General features: G+C 37.4%; 1 protein-coding gene across 48 annotated transcripts in view; it reads right to left on the bottom strand.

Annotated features, from left to right (window-relative positions):
* Nucleotides 1–7,844, bottom strand: part of ZBTB20 (zinc finger and BTB domain containing 20) — a 780,465-nt gene that overhangs the window by 163,310 nt on the left and 609,311 nt on the right. For all 48 annotated transcript variants that reach the window (XM_086676282.1, XM_086676281.1, XM_086676306.1 and 45 more), the window contains one exon: nucleotides 7–46. The gene's annotated coding sequence lies outside the window, so the exon portion shown is untranslated. The remainder of the gene's footprint in view (nucleotides 1–6; nucleotides 47–7,844) is intronic.

The following is a 7,844-nucleotide window of genomic DNA, read 5'->3' as shown; positions in this document are numbered from 1 at the left end:
ACTTACAGAAAGAGAAGGGGCAGGCCACAGACTGATGGTCAAGGAACTGAAAAACAAAAACAAGGAATTAAAAATAAACCCAGTGAGGGGAAGGAGAACGAATCTAAGTTGTAGACAGAACTGGTTGCTCCCAAGGGTTAACAGTAGGAACCTGTTTTATTACCTGGAGCCCAAGGAAAAAGAGATCCAGCCCCATACAATTTTCCAAAGGCCATGACCTCCTGCTATATGACCAACACAGCACTCCAGCACATGGCATGCCAACCTCCTTCTTTGCTAACTTCATTCTGATCTGAATGGTGTGAGTACTTTCTAGAGCTGTGCTCCTCAGAACAGTAGCCACTAACTATACTTATCTATTTGAATTAGTTAAAATTTAGTAAAAAACTAAATGGTTAATTCCTGGTCACACTAGCCACATTTCAAGTGCTCAATAGCCACCTGTGGCTGGTGGCTGCCTTCTAGGGAGAACATTTCTATCACTCCATAAATATCTATTGGGCAGCACTGATGAGAATAGGTAACGGCCATCCCACATAGCACAGGGCAAATCTTAGATAATTTTGACAAAGATGAATGAAACTGATTAATGTTGGCTCTTTTAAGGGTAAATACAGTATGTTTAATGCGCAGAAGACCCTCTGGACAAATTCAACATGTACGTGTATCATTGGCCCTCAACTGAGGACTTGGTGTAATGTTGCCTCTTGTCGGCTTGGTGCCCACTGAGGACCATATACTGCCTCATCTGCCCCTTCTCTCCAGCCTAGGAATGTCCCCGCTGACAAAATGATTTTAAATGAAAGCATCTGTCTCCCAAAACACATCTCTAAGGATGAAAACCTCAGGTTTGCAGGGAGTTGATCTTAACAGTTCCTCCATCTGTATTTCAAATCAGATAATTCTCCTTTGTCATCTTCAACTCACAAGCCAAATGAGCTATGATGGGACTGGCCTGCTCACACTACTGTTTTGACAGCTTCTCTTATGGAAAAATAAAACTGAAGTAACAGAAGATCCATGAGAAATTAATAAACCAAACAGGGATACTGAAAAAACAAAGCAGGTCTCCCCACCCACACCCCACTCAAATATATCAAGGATTTAATATATGCTGATTTAACTCTTTCCTCTCTGACACCATGATTTTAACCACTTATATATAAGGCCTCTAAAAATATGCAAAACAAATTATACTAAAAGAGATCAAGTACAGAGATATGATTATATAGTTTGGCGTAGAATAAGGCTAAAAGCAAAAAAAAAAAAAAAAAAAAAAAACCAAACCCAAAACAGAACAACAACAACAACAACAAACACCCCTGTCAATTAAAGAGATTTCACTTCTCAACAAGTTTTCTAGACAGGTGCACTATCGTAGAGATTCCTCCAAAGAAAAAGTTTCCTCTTTATGGCTGAGGTGAAACCCTGTACATGCACATGTAAGTGTGAAGGATGGTGTTCGCCTTCTTGAATAAGAAGAGTTAAGATGAAAATCTGCAGCCTAGATCATAATGTATGCTAACATGAGAGAGGCTGGGAGTCTCCATTGCTTTCAAATTATTTCACAAAATTGATGAGTTTAGTGAAAACTTTAAGCAAGACAATTAGATTATGTATGATTCATTGGAAGTACATACAAACTTGAAATATATATAAAGATTGACTAGTCTTCAAAGACTTTAAAGTTCTAAGTTTTGCTAAGTTCTAGTCCCTTCTATAAGCCCAAATCCTAGACCATAGCACTAGTCTATTTTTTAAATCTCCTTCCTTCCTTCCTTCCTTCCTTCCTTCCTTCCTTCCTTCCTTCCTTCCTTCCTTCCTTCTTTCCTTCCTCCTTCCCCCCTTCCTTCCTTTCATGCTTCCCTCCCAACTTTTTTGAGCTTGTTTTTTTCCTCAGCCTTTGAGAAAAAGGAGAAAGATGATTAGTGGTTATCTATGAAATATACTCACTTATCATTTCTCTGTTGCACATTTAAACCCAATAACTCTCAATAATACATTGTGCTTTTTAAAAACTATACTTAGCATTTATGTTCTTATATCTAAGCACATAGGTTTCCTTTTCAAATTCCAAGGAGCATTTATTCATAAAGTTAATCAGTCAAAATTAAATTTTTGATGTGATCAAAAGAGATCAATATAAATTGTACCCAGATTGACTAATACATCCAAGGTCTGGAATGAAGAAGAAATATCTTTCCTGGATGTTAAGTGACACACAGGCTGTCAATGACAGGAATCCAAGATGGAAAGAAAAATCACAGTGTGTATGTCACAGTCTAAGACAAATTAAAGCCAAGTTAAATTGGAGATTTTATTGGATATAATTGTTGTCTTTATATATTAATGAAAAACAATAATACCTATCCAAAATTTAATATTAAGGCAAAAAATTTAATCTCAGAGCTCTTATATAATTTATAAATGTTCATAAACGTCAAAAGGCCCCTACTTCTTGATTGAATTACAATCTGCAATTTTGAGAATATGTATTAATCTACATAGGTTTATTTCTGTTCAGTTCAAATTGTTATTTTATTGATAATGTACCCTTTCTGCCTAAGTGATATTTACCTTATATGTCTGTAAGTTGTTTTCATCTGAAATGCAAAGAATTATCTATAATAGTTTCGCATATGATGAAAAATATTTGCGTTACGCATGCTAGGCTCAAAGCATAACTATCTAGCAAAGAATATATAACTGTAAAGCCCAAATGAATCAGGACCTTAATACATGGTGGGGGGGGGCAAGAGTAGACAGGTGGAAAAGGGGTGGTTTGTGGTGAACTCTGATCGTGTTTTGTGATATTCTAGTAGAAATTATTGTATAGTGTCAATCTCCAAGGAACTAAATGTACTATTAATTAAATGGATTGTTAATAAAGATTAATCAATTCTGATTTCAGTTTACATTATGTAATGTTCAAGGGCAATGGTTTCCGATATTTCCAGGTGATATGGATCCCAATGAGAATCCCCTCCCAAAGAAACTCTTTAGAAACACCAAGTTTCAAAAATCTTCCAGACCCCATGAAGGTTGCTCATGAATTCCAGGTTCGTCACCCTTGGCTTAGGGGGAGAGGGGAGAAAATGCTCATGCAATCCCACTGCTTATCACCTCTAGGAAGCTTGACAAGTCGCTCCAAGCTGAAGCCAGAAAGAAGCAAACAAAATGTATAGAAAATAGAGCTCTTCACGGGTGTGTGTGGCTAGAGACACACAGACTCCTCTAAAGGCCTCCCAGACTCTGACTTCCCTAGTTCTTTATGATTTCCATAGAGGCTTAGGAACAGTGAGATAGAGGAGTAGTGAGCAGAGACATAAGGGTTACTATTTACTCAGCACCTTCTGTGGTTTCAGGCATCCTGCTAAGTAAATGCTTCTCAGATTTGAATGTGGGCATATCCAGGGACGTGAAGCAGCGTAATGGGAGCGCACCAAGCCACAGAATAAGTAATAAAGACATAACCGTCTTTTGGGAGGGTCAGTTGTCCTTGTGGCTAAGCCATTTAAACCCTTATTTGTACACATATTCATTTTCTTGGATGTTATAGGAGGAATAAAACAGATACTGTTTTGGTCCTCATGGAACTTCTAGTTTAGTGAAACAAACAAGAACATAATGAGTAGAATGCTAAATTTGTATGTATTTGTAGGATGCACCCTGAGCCATCACTGAAAAGTCTCATTTGTGGCAGATTGCTTCAGGCAATGGCCCAGCACCCTGAGTACTGGATCACTCACTTGAAAGGGAGGATCACCTCTGTGGAAGAGTTTGAAAAGCAGCATTAGCAGTGTATCATTTAATCCTGACTAGAAGAGGAAATACCATTAACTCCCAATTTACTATAGAAAAAGGGAGATTTGAGAAATTAGGAAACTTACCCCAAATCCCACAGCTGCTGGGATCTGAATAAGTCTGCCCCATTCCAAAGTCTACATATTTTTAACCACTAAATTACACTACATGTAGGTATTTCCCATTTTATGTTTCCCCTTGAAATCTGGGCTCATTCAGGATTTTGTAGGCTAGTTTAAGCTTCTCCTTTGGAAGGAGACAGGTTTGGCTTGATTTGTATTCTAAATATTTCACAGTGGTAAGGGAAAGCTATTATTATACCCATTTTATGGTGCGGAAGCTGAGCCACTTGCCAGCTGAGGTATCTGGCTGGGTTAAAAACGGAATCGGGCTGTCAGTCTTTCATTCCTCTTGACTGACTGAAGCCTAGGCAGCGGTCCTGTCCGAGGGCTTTTTTGTACATGGGATTCACACCGGCTGAGAAAGCGTGAGAGAAACTTTGCAAAGGAAAATAATAGTGCAATACAAAAATGGAAAATAAGTAATCATAACTCACTCATAAAAATTGGTTACTTTTAGTGCTGTGAATAGAAAAGAGAGAGCTTATTCATCACAAATGAATCAGGAAATTAGAATGTGTCACAGCATTGATGACAGAGCTGAGGAACTCAGACAAACTGAAGTTCAACACTTATCCTTCTATCTGAAGAGGGTAAATGGTATGACAACAGGGCAGAGATGACCTCTTACACACACCTTTAATCTTTCCAGTCTTTTCTCTTCAACCTTCTCTCTAGAAGTTGGGTCGGTTTATGTATCTTTGTTTTCTATGGGTAGAGATAACATTTTAACATCGTTTTCATGTTCTAGAAGTATTGTGTTAATTAATTCTTATGTGGGAGTCATTCCAAATAGTAGGATGAAGATTTTTACCTTATTGATTTTCCTAGTACCTCTCTGGCTTCTGTGTTTTCAAAGGCTGAGGCACTATTGGATTTTTAGATTCATATGTCTCTCAGAATAAGTGCCAGCTTCATAGGTTCCTGTCAATTGATATTCCATCTTCTCTATGGATACATGATTTCCTTTATCTGACAGATTCAAGAAATTTTATGCTAGATTTAATGACATTTCATGCACCCTGAATTTGGAGGTTTTTAATTCTCTATTTTCTATCTGGCAAAAGGTTTACAAAGTTAAAGTCAGAGGGAAGGGTTATTCAGAGTGCACCAGAGCCTGTGCAATCTCCCGCTAGGTACTTCGGAGTTTCCCAAAGAAAAATCTCTTGAAGTATTTTCATTCCTTTTGGTCAGTCCTAAGAAGACTATAAATGCCACAAATGGTCATTAATATCTTAGGGTCTGCTTTTCAAGACCATCCACTTTTTTGGATCCATCTTGAGAAGAATGATAAAGAAATCACAATAATGCCTTACCTCTCCTCAATATGCTATATTAACTCTCAATGAGTTAATATCACTCTGAAGGAATCATGTCTACCTTAAAAAAATTTAGGTGATCAGATTTAAAAACGAAGGTTCGGCATTTAGGTCTAGGACTGTTTCTAGGCCTGAGACATTGCTAAGATATAGCTCAACATTCCACCCCACCCCATACAAATCCTCCTGAGTCTTCCTGATTTTTACAGGTATAGGGACCTGAAAGACAAGAATGAATTAAAAGCTAGGGAGCCAGGTAGGGTGCAGGGCAGGGCAAAACGCAGTGTCAAGGACTGAATGTGTTTAATACAATTAAGATGATTTCTTACAGCTCCTAAAATAGACCAAACTCTTGTCAGGATGACAGTCAAGAGCTCTCTACAATCTGATCCCAAACAACTTTTCCTTTTTCTATATCTCAAACCTCTGCAGTTGCAGCTTCATGGATTCCAAACAGATCGGTATACCAGGGACTTTTACTATATATAGTACACTGATATCCTTTAGGGGATGCTAGATAGGTCTGGCATTGTTATCATGTGGTCCAATCAATTAGAAATATTTGGTTAACACTGCTTAATGCCATTAATGCCATTTGGCACAAAAAGGTTGTGCCTAATACAGGGGAAACTCATCTTGAGACTCCTCAGTGTGTAAACTCAGAAAGTAATATGTTAGTGGTACAGAGGGCTTTGGAATAAATATGGGCACAGCAGGAGAAAGAAACATCCAGATCAGTGTGAACAGAAGGCTGTCTTTACTCAAATGGTTCCCTCAAGTGTTTTTTTTTTAATTCAAAGGGAAAAATCATGACATAAAATTTATACCAAAAGATATAAATCAAGAAGGTACTTATACCCAGTGATCTGTTAGATACTAAACCAAGAAGACAGCATGCACACAGTATGTGTTTTAAAGACCTGGAAAGAGCTTTCCACAATATAGACTGAAAAATGTTACTTTTGTCCTTGTCACCATCAACTATTTGCTTAAGGGAATCCACAGTCTTTCACAATCTGGCCCCAATCCACCTCTCTTGTTTTTTGTTTGTTGTTTCTGTCCCCCCCCACCCCCCACCCCCCCCCCCCCCCGCTTCTTCCTTATATACTGTGACAGGCTATTGGCTCCTCCCTGAACATGCCTAGGACATCTTTGTCTTTGAGTCTTTGCTAACAGTTCACACTTGAATCTCCCAAGCCTAGCATAGTGTCCTAAACACAGCACGCACTCCAACATTTGTTGAAGAAATGCTGTCTGTCTATTTTAGGAGACAAAGATGATAGAAAAAAGTTGTTAAATCGGTAAATAAATAGCACAAGAGAGAGGTCAAGGAAAAGTTAATTTTAGTGTGTTTTAGGAGTGGGGGCAAGATAAGCTTTAAGATTAGGAAAACTGATGCTCTTTATTCTTGGGTCTAGCCAATGCTATGAGTCAGTTACTTTTTTGGGAACAAGTTTCAACCTCAAGGTTAAATGAACACAAATGCTCTGTCCATCAGCATATAATGAAAAAGCTGTGGCTATTTCCACATCAGCACAGTGAAATTAAAATATGCAGTGTCTTTTTCAGAGGCATCATATATGACAGAACTTTTTAAAATAGTCCCCTTTGCCACTCTCATACAGAAAGAGCTATAAAAACAAAAGTGAATGTTTAAAAAAAAACACTGGGATAATTTTGCTTCAGAAAGAAAATGCTGAGGTATATCTTCATGGTTTTCTGACTATAAGAGTTGTTATAAAGAAGATAATGATCGACATTTTTGTCCTAGGGCATGGTGATATTAAACTGTCCAGTGAAGAATTTAAGTTAAGACTTAAAGATGAACATCCTAAAGGTGCAAGTGGTAAATAATCAAATACATTGCTAAGAGCAGTTACAAAATTTCTATCTTCATGGCTATTTAAAAATAGGAAAGATCTTCATCTATTTTGGACGGAATAAATGCAGCTTTGCCTCCAGTCAGGAGATGGATTCAATAACTTCTCTCATCATGTTTAGCTCTATGTGACTACAAAATCCTATAACATGTTGGTCCTAAAAATTGTACAGAATCACAACACAGTCGAGTAAAATACATTCTACAGTTTGAAGAGGATTAGGCAGTAAAAAAATCTGTAAATTACTAAATTCAAAATAGTATATACAAAGCTTACGTCTCAATTCAATTTGCTAAGTGTATATGTCACAAATAGAATTGAGGAAAATGTACTTGAACCTACTATAGTTTAAACATAATGATTAGCTAGATTAAAACATTCTAACAATTAATTCTTTCATGTCTAAGAAATTTAGCTGAATATTTCATAAACCTGGTATGAATATGCATATAAACTCAATCTCCTATTAAAAAAAAAGTTAGGAAAGACCAGAAAATAATATAGGAACTCACTATTTTTATTCCCAGGACTATCTTCAAAAACATCAGGAGAACCAGTGAACATGTCCTTTTAAATGACCAAAATGGGCCCCATATGATTAAGAATGCAAATCCAATAACAGACTTAAGGAAAGCTCTCACAGAGGTGGCAAGTTACTGGCTTTCTTGTCTATTTACCTTGCAGTTTTGGAGCTCAGCAGAAGTGTCCATTACATACAGCAC

The sequence above is a fragment of the Puma concolor genome, chromosome C2 (genome assembly GCF_028749965.1).
Source record: "Puma concolor isolate L17-30 chromosome C2, mPumCon1.1.hap2, whole genome shotgun sequence".
In the NCBI taxonomy this organism is placed as follows: domain Eukaryota; kingdom Metazoa; phylum Chordata; class Mammalia; order Carnivora; family Felidae; genus Puma; species Puma concolor.
This window is presented reverse-complemented; position numbering and strand designations above follow the sequence as displayed.